Below are 16285 nucleotides of genomic sequence, written 5' to 3' on the forward strand. Positions count from 1 at the left end.
TGTTCCCAAAAATGGAATCAATGAAGACTAGAAAAACGAGTTGTCATACATATCGGTTGATGTAAAAATCAAAACACTATGGCTCTGGGAATGTGGCGACAGAAAAGTAAAACATAAAAATACTGCAGTATCGCTGGAATCATGCTGACCCAGAAAATAATGCTATGACATTATTTATTCTGCATGCTGAACGCAGTAAAAAAAAAAAAAAAAAAAAACACATCCAAAAAAAATTGCTGAATTTTTTCTTCACCCCCCCCCACTCCCAAAACAAATTAGTAAGTTATACAATACATGTAAAGAAGACTAAAATTATGACAAGTGCATAATTTGTGATGTGACTGTGGCAATAGGGAAAAACAACTTTTTGTTATTAAATGTGAAAAAGTAACAAAAAGAGAAAAGAAAATTTGGTATTGATGCAATTGTAATGACCAAATTCAAATCAAAATGAGGTCACAGAATATGTAAGAGACTTCATCTTCCTTGGCTCAAAAGTTGACCAGACTGAAGAATCTATGCCAGAGATAAAAGGTAGGGTAGCATTGGGGCGAAGCGCAATGTTAAACATGGACAAAATATGGAAAAATAGGGATATTAGTATCACAACTAAATGCAGGATAGTGCAAACCACCATTATCCCCATAGCCATGTATGGATGTGAAAGCTGGACTGTGAAAAAAGCTGATAGGAGGATTGATGCATTTGAGCTGGCGAAAGCTGCTGCGTATGCCCTGGACAAACAGAAGTCCTGAATCGTACAAGACCAGATATATCACAGGAGGGGAAGATGACCAGACTCAGGCTCACATATTTTGGCCATTTAAGGCGAGCTGAGTCGCTAAAGAAATCTATAATGCTTGGACAGATCTGTGGCAAAAAAAAAAAAAGACCCGGCTGCCAAAGGACACGATGGCTGATACTGTCAAAGCTAATACTGGCATGAATATCACACAACTGAAAGAAGCAGTGTAAAACTGAACAACATGGAGGGAGCTCGCCTTTAGGGTCATGAATGACTAGACTGCTAACAACAACAATATATTATTAGGTACCCCAAAATTATGCCAATAAAAATTGCAGTTTATCCTGCAAAACAAGTCCTTATTTGGCAAAGTTAATGGAAAAATAAAATTTTTAGCTCTAGGCAAAAAAAATGCAAAAAACTGAAAAGTTAGTTGGCTTTTAAGGCCTAAAGTGGACCAGTCATTAAGGATATACATGGGCTAAGCAGACTTTAAAGATTGATGGCCTATCATCAGTATTGGCCATCACTATCTGATTGGTGGGGGTTTGCCACCCAGAATACCCCCCCAATCAGCTGATTGAAGGGGCCTAGCACTTGTGGGGGCACCAAAGGGCAATTTTGCACAGGGCACTATGCAGCCTCAGGCAGGTGCTGTGTTTAACCCTATCAGCCATGCAGCTATATACATCCCACCTGAACATGCCCCATAGACTTAGCCTTCTATAGACGTCCACAGCATATGCTGCATATAGAGCAGGCTCTGCATTCTTTAACAGCATACATTTGCCTGTAACAGCAGCATTTAAATGTTCCGATCAAATGGTATTTAAATCTCCCACATGGCCATGCTGCAATAAGATTGCAGGGGTGTACTCCAGATTTCATAGCAGCCTGCGATCTTCTGAAGGCCCCCCGAGCACTGCCATGATTTTTTCTAAAGAGATGCCTGTGGCTTGCTTGCCTTTAACAGAAAGCCTGTTAAAAGAAAAAAAAAATAAGTATAATGCAATACCATAGTATTGCATTATACTGTATAAGCAATCAAATGATCAAGTTCAAACTCCCTGTGAGACCTAAAATAAAAATTAGAAAAATATTTTTTCCCAGTCTTGCCCCACTTAGAAATTTTTAAAAGTCTTCCAATACATTATATGGTACTGTATATTATATGGCACTATTAAAAAATACAACTGGCACTGAAAAAAAAAGCCCTCCAGCCAGGTCACCGGAAGAATAAAAAAGTGGAAACGTTAGAACTGCAGAATGCAACACAGAAGCATTAGTGACCCTTGGGAAAGTGTTAAGGGTGAACATTCACTTTAAAAAGGTGTAGGATAATCCCTATAGGTTATAAAAGCCCATTGGCAGTAAGCAAACCACAAAGGTATCCCTACAGGGTTAACCTGGCAGTGTGTTCAGTAAGTGTTCACCTCCCCAGCAGCACCACCACAGGGCAAATAAAGCATTACACAATGCCCATTCAAATCAATAGGTTTAGTATGATGCAGGACAAGCAGATCCCCCAGCGCAAGAGATGCTCTTTGTAACTACTCTCCATGTGAATCAAGCCCTTTTCTACTAACTCCTGTTTCCTGCGTTGGGTATATGAAATTTTGTTTTCTACACTGGCCAATATATACAGTATTCATTACCAAAATTGGGAGACTACCGTACTGGAAGAATGTAAGGAAAAGTTTCTCAAAGTTTCCCTGATTTCTTTTGATGGGATAGCATGGATTTGGTATCCATCTCTGTACTGTATATAGTATACAGAAGATTTGTACTACTTTATGTTTGGACTTCCTTTAAAGCAGTCTGTTTGCTGGTGTGAGTTTCCTATGTTTATTAGTAATTACAGTAATTAAGGTAAACATCCTGTATTTGTAAAGGAAAACCGCCAATTTCTGTAAATGCATTAAATGTGTTTCTGCTTTCCAGCATCTACTATTGATCCTTTAGAAAAAAAAAAAAAAAAAAACATCTGCGGATGGTTGGTAGAATTAATGTTTTAATAAGATTTTTGTATTTTTACAGACTTTCTACATATTTACATCCCAACACCTTCTGTGTGCACCATAGGAATCATGGCTGGAATCATGGCTTTATTTGCACTTAGCAAGTACAGCAAATTAATTACACACATTTGATATGGCTTTATAAACGTTGGCACGGACTCTGTTTCATTGCTGCTCAGTACCTTGGAGTTTCACATTTCCAGCCTCAACTAATTAATTTGGGAGCTGAAGAATGATTTACAACATCACACCAAATATTGCAAACCACTGCTATACTGAAGAGCAACAGGCAGAAAACTAGACTGCTACAGTTAGGAGAATTTACTGCACTCAACTATTATCCTCTTATACACCGTAGATCTAGTTCCAATAGGAATTAGATCTGTCAAGACTCACCAATGAACTTAATTGGTCACTGACTTTTCTAACAACTTGAGCTTATGTGATAGTCAATGTGATAACCAGCAAAGGTTGAAATAAGTTCATTTACCTAAAATCACTTTTTTTTGCTGGAAAATCCATCTAAAGTGCGGACTATTGGGGGTCTCCCTTCTAACTTGTTGTCTACCGCCTGTTGTGCAGTGATGTTAGTCTCTAGTAACAGAGATAACAAAACTGAGAATAGGAAGTGAGGGAGGAAGATCACTAATGCTGCTCATAGACGTCTATAGAGAGCTGCTGGAGGGATGCCAGCAGTTAATAGTGGTGGTTTAAAGTAGTTACTGGACTCTTCTCTATATTACTCAGTATTGCTCAAGTGTCCTCCCTGGTGGTATAATTTGTGTGTGCCACAGACAGTTAACGTACCTTTACATGGTACGACTATCAGGCGATACACAGGAGCGGCCGCTGTTCAAGTTAATGGACGCAGAGCGGGCTGAGGTTCATTTTGGCCTGCTGGCCTCCATTCACTGTGAACAGGCAGTCGCTCATATGTTGAATGACACTTGTGTTACGATCGTGTGGGCAGGCAAAGCACGGGACCCACACGATCGTGACCAAAGGGGATGCACACGGGTATCACCAGGGTCACACAGGACTCACACCGGTTTCAGGCAACTGACCCTGTGCTACAAGGAGGAATAAGAGTGGCCCTACCTGAACGGGGACATTGCCCCAATAAGGGCAGCCCAGCGGTCTTCGGATCTGGGCCCTAGCTGCTCCTAGGAGCCACGCACCAGAACGGGATGCATTCACATGCCACATGACAGACCCAGAATACACCGCATACAACATGCAACCACTAGTAACAGATTGGAAGCTGAATATAAATACCAGGTATTAGTTGACATGTTGTACAATATGTGAAAGCTAGCAGGCCACTTCACGGCTCCTGGTTATACTGCTAGTCCCTACACTAACCAGGAGTCCAGCAGAACCGGACACCGTTCACACCGCACGCTGCAACAGGACAGGGCACAGATTGCAGGACACACAGCAAACTAACACAAAACTGACAGAATTTAAACGTACAAAGGGACATGAACCAAGTCACACTGAAAACCTCACCAGACAAGCATTCATGACTACTCACCTGAGGGGCCATGCAGTGACTGACCAGGGGCTGGGTTTATATGTGAGCACAGATCCAGGGGGTTGGCTAGCAGACAGGACCAAACCCAGCCAGCTCAATCATTAACCCTGAGAGTGCTGTGCTGCTGGAATCACAATAGTACTACATGTCTCAGCAGCACACGTAACAACTTGTTTACATGGAGCGAGAAGCCGCTCAGCAGTTGTTTCTTTTCAGCGAGTGCCCTGTCGCTGGCTGTATGCACATGGGGTAACAGTTGCCTCAAATCACTTATTTAAGTAAATATTCCAGCGACTATCGACCCGTGTAAAAGGTACCTCAAGGGCTCCTTCACACTGGCAATTGCGATATCGCCACAAGAAAATTGTGACTTTTTCCCCATGATTTTTGAGCATCAGCGCTGCTTTTTCTTGCAAAAACTTCGCTGCCACTTACATTTTTTTTCATGCGATTTTGATGCGATTTTTTTTTTGCATGAAAGTCATTAGGGCTTTCTAGTGTTAAAAACTGGAAACCGTATTGATGCTTCGCAAAGTCAATGGAAAGAGAACAAGATGGCTAGATGCAATCAAGGCCACCACCAACATGTCAATCGCCAAGCTGAAAGAAGTGGTGAAAGACAGAAATGCGTAGAGAAAATTGATCCATAGAGTGACTGAACAGATCATCAATATTAAAAACTAATCACACAAAGAAAAGCAAGTTTATGCTTTGCGATGCGATAAAAAGGAGGCTCCATGGGGAAACATGGGAAATAAAAAAAAAAACTGAAATGGTGTTATGTTCCAGTACATGTTTGCAGTGTGTGAAATAAAACTGCTGGAAGCCAGAATTTGAAGTATTCCGTTGGTCCTGAGCCTTTATGCATGTGATACCAGCCATCCTGAATGGAGAAGATGGCGATCCCAGACAGCGCTCAACCCACAGGTTGCCACAATTGATATTATTATTCAGAGTCTTTTAGTATGACACTTAATTTAGCTCTAGGGGCTTCCATTTCTCCTGATCAATCGAGGTGTAGAAACATCTTAAAGATAGAGTCCACCTGTGGAAAATTCAGATGATTGGACAGAATTTTAAAAGATACGCCCTCCTCTGTCTATACAAGGTCTCACAGCTCACAATGCATATCAGAGTCAAAACAAAGTCATGCTGAGGAAAAAACTGCTTGTAGAGCTCAGAGACAGGATTGTGTAGAGGCACAGATCTGGAGAAGGTAACAAAATAATTGCTGCTGCACTAAAAGTTCCCAAGAGCCCAGCAGTCTCCATAATGCTGAAATGGAAGACAGTTTGGTTGGTCGGCCACCAAACTAAGTAAACATGGGAGAAGGGTCTTGATAAGAGAGGAGGTGATCTGTTTCCCTGGCAACGAGAAGTAAACAACCAGAGGGCAGAGGAATCAATAGTTGCAATATGTGGAGCATGGAGCATTTGGGAAATAAGCATCTTATGGGTGAGAGCATTGTTTTACCATTTCAACACACACTGAAATAGGATTCCTGAGATGGGAATACCCCTTTAAAAACTGATGAAAGCAGAAATTGCAATAATTTAACTAAAATAAAATTTATTGAACATATGCCAAGTCAATTTATAACTATTTAGATATTCAAATAAATCGCTTTATCTTCACATGGTCTTAGATGTGAAGAAAGACATTCTGCGATTTGATCTTTATCCAAACTTATAATGTGAATGTGCTGCCATCTAGTGAAAGAAACACTAAGTGGAACATTAGGTCATCTAAAATGCTGGTTTTGGTTGAAGAGGCTCTGTGGGTTTAAAAAATAAAAACTAGGGGAAAGGTGACATATGAAAATAGAAGAACCATTACCTGTTTAATCAATCACTGCCTGCTTGCTGAGGTTAGTGCTTTGCAACAGTGGTCATAACGAATGCCAACCTGATATAGCAGCAAGTAGTCTCTTCCCCTTGCTGTTGGGGTCCCCCAAGGCTCGGTCCTCGGCCCCCTCCTCTTTTCTATCTACACAGCCCCTATTGGACAAACGATCAAGAGATTTGGCCTCCAATACCACCTCTATGCTGACGACACCCAGTTATACACCTCTTCCCATGACATCTCTGCACCTTTCCTCCAAAACATCTCCGGCTGTCTGTCCGCTGTCTGTAACACTATGTCCTCTCTCTACCTAAAACTAAACCTCTCTAAAACTGACTTACTGGTATTTCCACCCTCCACTAACCGACCTCATCCTAACATCTCCATCTCACTGTGTGGTGCCACCATAACTCCTAGACAACATGCCGGCTGCCTTGGGGTCATATTCGACTCTGATCTCTCCTTTACCCCCTACATCTAATCTCTTGCACGAACATGTCAGCTGCACCTCAAGAACATCGCAAGAATCCGCTCTTTTCTCACCGTGGACACGCTAAAACCGCTTATTGTTGCCCTCATCCACTCTCGGCTCGATTATTGCAACTCGTTGCTGATCGGCCTCCCCTGCACCAGACTCTACCCTCTCCAATCCATCGTGAATGCAGCAGCCAGGCTCATCTTCCTGTCCAGCCGCTACTCAGACGCCTCTGCCCGGTGCCAGTCACTGCACTGGCTGCCCCTTAAATACAGAATTCAATTTAAACTCAGTACCTTCATCCACAAAGCCCACCACAGTGCAGTGCTACCCTACATTGCCTCCCTCATCTCTATCCATCACCCAGCCCGGGCTCTCCGCTCTGCTAACGAAACTAGACTGCGCACCCCTCTAATTCGAACTTCTCACTCCCGCCTCCAAGACTTATCCAGAGCAGCACCGGTCCTCTAGAATGCACTACCAAAGGCTACCCAAAAAACTTCAGGCGTGCTCTAAAAATGCACCTCTTCAGGGAGGCATACCGCATTCCCTAAACAAATCCCTCTGTACGCCGCCTCATAACATGCTCCCTGACCTACTGACTGCAATCCCTGCTAGCAGTCATAACCATTTTGCCGTCACACGGCTAAATGTCTGACCATTGTCTGTATAGCATCCCTCACTCTCCACCTCGCCATACCGTGCACATCTCCAGCCCCTTTACCTTCTGTATTACCCTATTACTTGTAGTATGTAAGCTTGCTGGAGCAGGACCCTCACCCCTATTGTTTCCATCAACTGATTACTATGTAACCGTGGTTCTGTAATTTTTTGTACTTTTGTCTTTCTGTATTCCCCGTCTATGTAAGCGCTGCGGAATATGTTGGCGCCATACAAATAAAGATGTTATTATTAAAGGGAATGTACCACATGGACAGCATGAACGCAGGACACACTCTAGAAGATGGACTCTGAGCTCTCGAGTCGAAGGGGTGGGCCGCACCGGGCTCTTCCCATCTGCAGCATCAAGAGTGACAACTTCTATTACTGCTTGTGTATAGGGAGGAGGCTGTCAGTCTTGATGATGCAGGCGGGTACAGTCAAGCATCTAAGTATAACGTTTCTGAAATGTTTCATTCAAATGTTCATCTGTCCGGGGTACATTCTGACCATGGTTCACACAGCATGAACCTGCTGACAGGTTCACTTCAAGGCTGCCTGCATATGGCAGAGCGAGATTCCACATGCAGAATTCCGCAGTAGAATCCAGCTCTGACCATGACCAGCGACTTTGCGCACCTGTCAGTTGTCTTCTTTTCCTGTACTGTGGATGGTCCGGACAGCTCCCTGTTGCTAGGCGATGACGCAGAATCCACGACCTTTCCACAATGTTAATTGCGGAAGAGCTGTGGGTCGGACAGCTTCTATTGAATGAAATGGAAGCCGTCCGCACAGAATCCGGAGAAAAATAGAGCTTGGTGCGATTTTTTTCCTCCGCGAGCGGAAAGTGCAATTGACTTCTGCTTGTGTGCAGAAGAATCACTTTTCCATAGCATGCTATGGGTGGTTTTTGTTGTGGAACCAAGGGGCGGACGCCTGCCCCAAATTCCGCAATGCAAATACAGTAAACCCTTGAGTAGCATTGCTCTTAAGTAAAGCGGTTTTCAACTTAAGTCGATGTGTCAGGGCAGCGGCGGTCCCTCAAATAAAGTTGCATTCCTCAGATAAGGGCGCAGACCGCGCCATGACCCCGGGTGCCACTCAGTGAGCCGGCGGGCAGCTGATGCCGGTCACTTACTGCTTCTCCTGCATTAGCGCGCGCCTACTCCTCCCCCTTCCCTCTCCACAGTGCCGGCTGAACGTTGCTGTGTCTGCCTGCCTCCTGATACAGTGCAGCAGCTGAATCCCCAAAGTGCCGGCTGAACGCTGCCTGCTTCCTGAATTCCCACTGTACTGCAAAATGTAAGTACTGTACAGATGAGTACAGTACAGTAAAGAAACGTTTGCAAATACTGCAGTCCTATGTCAAAGCACAGAAAACACAGTGATATGTACTGCTATAATGATGTCCCTGCAGTCCTATGTCAAACCACAGATAACACAGTGATACATACTGCTATAATGATGTCCCTGCAGTCCTATGTCAAACAGATAACACAGTGATACGTACTGCTATAATGATGTCCCTGCAGTCCTATGTCAAAGCACAGATAACAGTGATACATACTGCTATAATGATGTCCTTGCAATGTTAATTTATTCTTTACAGTTGTGTTTTATATTCATTCAGTATTGTTATTGTTTTTGGTATTAAAGACCAGAGTTATTCTCTATTAAATGGGGTTTGGTGTGTTTTTTGGAACGTCTAGAACCAATTAATTGGATTTACATTAATTCCTATGGAAATAATGTCCTCAGCTAACATTGATTTCTACTAAAGTCCACTGCTTCCGGACGGATTAATAACGTTAGTTGAGGTTCTACTGTGGGCAGCCAGCCTAACTGGTGATGGATCTATTATTATCTTAGGCCGTCACCCCCTAGGTAACGGTCTAAAATAAGGCAGGCGTCTCTTTAATGTAAGTTAGTAAAACCATACAAGGCTCTAATCACATTTCCTTTCGGGGCTCTGTTCAAGGTTTCTGTTGTAAATGCTGCTGTGCTATTTTTCCGGTAAAAATGATGGCCACCCTGATGGAAATGTGGCGAAAGCCATTGTGGTCAATGGGTTATGTGAGGCGCTGCTGGTTTCCATCATTAAATGGCTCATGCACTCTGTACATTTCTGCTTAATATTTCTATTTTTCTGTTTCATCATGGAACAAAAGAACTACAAAAAATAAAGGGGTATGTTCACATGGGGCGTAAATGCCGTAGAACCTCCCACGGAAAATCCATAGTCTTTGAAGTACGAGGCATGGCAATGAGATTTTAGAAATAGTGTCTGCATGGTGCGCAGATATTCAATACGAAATCTGCAACAGAATGTCAACTACTTGCTGCAGATTTGAGTGTGCGTTTCATTCTTTGCATGGGTGACATCCATGAAAAATCCACAGCAATAGCTGCAGATTAGCTGAATCTTCGCTGCAGCGAATACGACTCATGTCGTCATGCCCTAAATGTGTCACTGTATTGATGATACGGAGAAGATAAATGTATAACTATATCATAATTTCTTTAGCTCTCAATAGTTATGCAAATTATTCCCGCAAGACTCCGTACACCAGCTGGGTTTCCTCAATGAGAGCCAAAATGAGAAATGTGCAGGTGCCATCTAGTGGACGCTAACAAGCATTGCAGCAAACTTGAATACAGAAGGTAGGAAGGTTATAGTTCTACTTGTTTTTAACATACTTTTCACTTGCAGGGGGATGTTCAACGCCAGAGAGATGAAAGAATAGAGATGCTATGATAATTTGAAAGCAGCCCTTGAGGCACAATTCACATTTATGACTGATGTGCACCCAGCTTAACAAACTTGTCTTCATCTCGCCTTGACTACTATATTCTAACACAAACCTCCCTATTAGACAGGAATACAATATGAGGAGCAGGGTGGAAGGTTAGAAATAGTTTTGAACAATTAATGAAATATTCAGGTCTCATTAAAATGAACGCGAGCCGTGCCTGCAGTTACAAGCAACGGCCACTACAGAGAAGTCGTCGCGGAGACTTCCAATACTTCTGCTCCCACTTCTGTGTATTTGCGGCACCGACAGCATGCACCCACTCAACTGATCGGTCAGGGTCCCGAGCAACAGACCCCAGCTGATCAACTATTGATGGCCTATCTTGAGGATAGGTCATCAATAGTATTCTCCCTGGAAAACTCCTTTAAGTGCTGGGATCCCATGATTAAATCTCATCAAGGTCAACATCTGCATGACTTAAAAAAACCCTATTTAAAATGTTGTCCTTGCTCAGATTTGAACCCAGCAATCTAGCAATGTTTTTGTATGTTTGAGTCTTTTTTTCCCCGTTGAGCAAACATATACATTTTGCACTGCAAACACTTTTCGCTTAATAAAGTGTAGGTAAACAATTATCAAATGGCATAAAGAAAATAATATATATGTTAAACATCTGGAAACATATAACCAGGTTTTCCATTGACTAACGTAAAAAAAAAAAAAAAAATGTTATATATATATATAACATTTCTCCACTATTTCTGTGGTTCACAAATGTAAGGGTGGTCAAAGGTATGCAAGCCTCCCTAATTATAGTCAGTGTGCGTCCAGCAATGTTTTAACATGGTTTTTTGTATTAAAACATACATGGTTGCCAGATGGCGGAGACGTGACGTAAAGAGCCCCTTAATTGTACAGATGGGGGCTTCATCAGAACTCACACTTACCCTTTGAAGTGTAGGAAAGCCACCAAACAGGAAGGGGCTTCAAGCCACAGGGACCACAATCAAGTCGCTAATTAAATGGTAGTAAAATGGCAGCTGCAAAAGTGATGCAAAACCCAGTAAAAGTGTTCAGATTCACCTTTAAATCCCCTGCCACTCCAATTACATCAGTTCAGTGCTCCCCCAATCTCCACTCCTGGCAATCACTTGCCTCAGTGGTCACATACGACGTATCTTCTGCAGCCAGCAATTGGTTATATCAGTCACATGTGAAGAACCAAGTCAGTACTTACCACACATAAATGCGCAGGTGCATGTAGGCCATGGCTTCGACTATATAGTACAAGCAAAACCACATGACATTTAAGATCTGATTCAAATGGCATTTTTATGTGGTTAGTATATACAAGAGTAATGCAAAGTTCTTAGTGCCTATTTTGGTCAAAATATGTGGGCCTATTCATCATTTTAAGGGGACCATTGCCTTTGGATAAGTTCTGACACTAACAGAGTTCACTAACAGAGAATAAGCCAAAAAAGAAATATGGGCTCACCTCACCAGCAGTATCTTCCAATGTTGCAGGGAGATCTGAGATTCAACAGGCGCTCCGTCCTCAAACAGCCGACCACAGACGGCTAAACTCCATATAAAGAAAAATAGAAGTGGCGAGGTGCTGCTTCTGTTAAAAAAATTTCATTCTTTATTGAGTAAAAGGCATACAGCTCACAGGTCCGCGCTAAACGCGTTTCGGCTATAGTAGCCTTTGTCAACAGCTCTGAATTTTTATTTTTTTTTTAACGGTAGCAGCTCCTCTCCACTCCTATTTTTCTTCACTAACAGAGTTCTTTCTTTGGGCTGAAGCCTCCAGATGAATTCAGGGAAGTGAGATATTAGGATAAGTGGTCCAAGTAAAAAAATTTGGAAAGATAATACAAATTATGCAGCACTTTATATTGGGCTTTGTCCCCTTTGGGCTTAATAATCTATCTTCATCTATGTATTTGTCCATGGACTTGCAGATCTATTTGTTGGAAGTGCTAAATGTTGCTTCTGGTTGCATCTGTCTCAAACCTTTCTAATTAAACTATACAACCTGTCATCTTACTTTCCTTGAATTCATCAGGAGAGGCTTAGGTCCAAAGAAAGGTAGGAAACCCATCTTTCCCAAGTATATTTAATTAGCCCACATAGCCTGATATCCTACTTTTCTTGAATTCAATTGGAGGCTTTGGCACAAAGAGAGCAGTCTGCTTAGAACTCATTCGAAAGCAATGATCGCCTGAATGTGGCGGATGGGCCCATCTGTTTTGATCAAAATAGGAGTTTGTATTTTTATGTGGTTAGTATATATAAGAGTTATGAAATTTTAATTAGATATTGCATTTCTTTAAGTGCCGTTTTGACATGAATACTTGCTGGACTGCTTCAGTCAATGATTGACTGGAGAGGTAATCGCTTCAGGTAAAAAACAGACCAGAAAGGAACTACTGAAGCAGTAGCACCAAAGTGGTTGCGGATTTAAAAGGTCAATTTTCTTTTAAACATTTGTTATCACATTTGCAGCCGCTGCATTTTTAAAAACTTGCAGAAAAAAATTGTAACCAATACTATGGAATTTAACACTTTGGACATTGTTTCAACTGCAATGTTCAGATTCAGCAACTAGAAAACACGTTGCATGGGTGAATAATTGTCCTCTTATTCCCCTTAGAGCACACTCACACGTGTTATGGGGGCTGCAAAAATTTTCCATGCACGTAATATGCAGTACACAGTTAAATACGGATGCAACATTTGTATTTAGGCCCCCTTCACATGAGCATATGTGTATTTCAACGCGTCCGAGCACCGCATATTTGTGGAATGAACTATGCTTTCTTGCACACATTGGCGTATTTTACTGTACTTTTTGTGTCTGCAAGTTATGTGCATCTGCGTAATTACGCAGTGTTTCACGCATCTCCTAGCATAGTCTACACATTTTTGCGCATTCCCATTGGCTTCTATGAGCACGTAATCCAAAGCTCTCATACACCCACGTGAGGGAGCCCTTAAATTGAGTTTTTTGGACATGAACTATAATTAGCAGCGTGTAACATTGTGATATCACTTTATCTTCCAGAAAGTAATTATGATAATCAGCGCAGTGAGATCATTCGCCTTAGTTGTATTGATGACAGTTTATAAATTTTAATAAATTACGTGAAGATAAAAAAACCCCAAAAACAGTCAAGTGACGGAGAGTGATCCGCATCTCGGTAGAAGAAAACATACTGGGGATCATTAGTAACTCAAGGTGGTAGAATACAACCAGAAAACTGAACAGCAGATCCCGTTTCTACACCGCTTGCACACAAAGTTTGGACCGGTCACAAGTTTTACCAAATTTATTAAATCGATTGATACAAAGTAGCTACTAAACTTGACAATGCAAGTATCTGGATTGTAATCTCACTTTAACCATCTTGAACTTGAATAAAAGTTAACTCAAAAGCACAGTGACGTTCCACAAGGATGTCCCACTGTGTGATCAATTAAAAGTACCTTAATAAAAACAGATATTTTTGTAATGCAATAACAAACCGTAAAGTGCCTTCTCTGGAGTCTAGTTAGCTCAAATATGCCACCTTAGTAGGGGTTGTGCAGGATTAGAAAAGAGAGTCTGTTTTTTTTCCGGAAACAGCTCCACCTATGTTCATGGCTGTGTCTGGTATTGCAGCTTAACAGGTGTTATTCAGGCTGCGCCAGCCAGGGTCGGAGTAGAAGCACTGCTCCGACCTTTGTGTCGTGGCCGGCGCTCGTATTTGTAGGCGAAGCTCTTATTGAAAGCAATTGGACCCCTGTCTTCAATTACAGGCCCAGCTACCGTTGATTTCAATGAGCATTCTTTTGGAGGGGTGAATATGGCACAACCTTCAGACAAAGATGGCTTTTATTTATGTTTTTGCCAAAAGAGATCTTAGTTTATTTCAGTGTTGAAAGAACTTTCTCTAAATATATACCAGGGGGGGGGGGGGGGGGGGACATGCATTTCCAGCGAGGACTGAGGAAGAGGTTCACATACCACGAAACGCATTTACAAGCTGGTTCTTACCAATAAACTAAGATCTCTTTAGGCAAAAACTACAAAGTTTCTTTCCTATTCTGCGATTCCATACGTTTACCATGTGGATATAATGCTTCGTAGGACGAGGTTCCTAAAACATCTCCAGGTTGCTCATTTCAGACCTTTTCACGCTGGGATTGCTCCACATCATCTTTTTCTGCTATATCCACAATGATTTCAATGAGAGCAGCACTTGCAATTACAAGTGCTGGCCACTACACAGGTGTCGGAGCAGTTGCTTCCACTTTGGTGTATCCCGGTGAACACTGCCTGGATAACCCCTTTAACTCCATTCAAGTGAATAAGACCAATACAAAGTACAAACCATGTACAAGCAGACTCTGTTTGCGTATCCCGGACAAGCCCTTTAATGTTTAGCAGGCACACTTATGTATAAACTATATATTTACAGGCATAAACAACATGTACTTCCGTAAAACAAATAAAAAAACTGCATTAAATCGCCCATCCCTGACTAATAGTCTTGAAAACAAAATATTAAAAAATAAACTCAGACTTTGCAAAGTAGAAACATTTACATCTTCGCACAGGGTATGTGCTCATGGTCGCATTATATTATTTTATATACAGATACTGTGTGCTTTCCAAAATGCAATTAAAATGTAGAAAAAGCCCCCCCAGCGCACACTTACTTTAACCCAGGGGAAGGTTAGGCTTTGTGCTTAATGCATAAATTGGGAAATGTGAGATTATGAAAATAGCATATCACTGTATTTCAGTCTGTAGGACACATCTGATGACATCTGGGAGGTTGGACCTTGTTGGGGACACAGAGTGGGGTGCTGAAGAGAACCTGTGGGCTGGTCTGTGTTTGGAGGACCACTTCCAAGACATCCAGTCCTACAGGTAAAATCTGGAGAAGTGCCATGATTGCTGCACCCAAAGCCAGTCCTCATCAATGTCACAATAGTGAGGACTAATCCGCATGAATTCACATCACATAATACACCTTGGGGCTTCTGTCCACACTGGCCCTTTATTACCTGAAGCTATAGTGTCACAAGAAGTGTACGTTACATGGGCCGCTGGCCAGGGTGCAAGAGTTTGTTCACCCGATTCACTTCACCATCTGAAGGTGCCATCAATTACAAAATGAGCAAATATCTGATCCCATCTTTTATGGCATCAAAAATCATCAGTTGTTGGCAGCACATGGTACCGTGTAACTAGGGATCTGCTGCCAACAGGACTGTAAGTGCCTGAATGACCATACTAATGATCTTTTAGGCACATACAGTACAGCTGATCGCTCCATGTAAATGGAGATGGATGAGCCTTGATTGAGTTTGCAAAAACCTCAAATCGGCAAGAGTAAAAGTACCCTTAGTGCACACAAGGTGCAGAGACACGTGCACTCTATTTTCTTAGCAAGTCTCTATGGTAATTTAATGCTGGCCATTCCACATCTTGCGCCAGCGGCATGACATGGAGTCTGATCTCCGTGCACACACGCCTGTGGTCATATGTGTGATGTACACCATCAAGCCATGAGAAAGCCAAGAGCAGCATAGTGCCAGGTAGTGAATAATGTGATGACACCTTAATAATCAGCAACTTATCATCAAATACTTTATTGCACTCTTGAATTATGCTGCGATTTTATGTAACGTGACCCATGACAGAGCGTAGGACACAAGAGTTTATAAGCTTGCTTGGGTGTTGCGTATATCGGTGCATTGAGTGTTTGCTCCAAAACACGTCTTATTCGCAGTAAAAATGGATATATTATTATATGTGTTTTGTTACAATATTGCACTGCAACTATGGCTTTTTATGCACGTAGTACCCAGGACAAATACGCCCATGGGAGTGAGCCCTCTCAGAGCAAGTCTTAAAGTCGCTCACCTCCTTGTCAGACTGGAGGGAGGAGAACATCATTTTGTTGTGGAAGAGACTCATATTCCCGGTGATTGGGTAAGCATTGCTGCTGATCCTGGAGAACGGGCAGAGATATCCTGCTAAACAGGAAGAGTTACCCCAATAAATGGGTAGGTACTTTGAATTCATACTGCTATTCGGGGTCCTCTGTCTAGTTTATTCAGGCAAAAACTTGTTTGCACCAGGAATGGGATTTTGAACCGTTCAGTTCTTATTCTTTATTAAAGTTTGTTGAGCAAAGAGGTCGGCTCCCAAGTCATAAGTTAGCTATTCCCGGAGCCTCAATGCCACAGCCACCAACAATGTGT

Source organism: Eleutherodactylus coqui, chromosome 4 (genome assembly GCF_035609145.1).
Source record: "Eleutherodactylus coqui strain aEleCoq1 chromosome 4, aEleCoq1.hap1, whole genome shotgun sequence".
Lineage (NCBI taxonomy): Eukaryota > Metazoa > Chordata > Amphibia > Anura > Eleutherodactylidae > Eleutherodactylus > Eleutherodactylus coqui.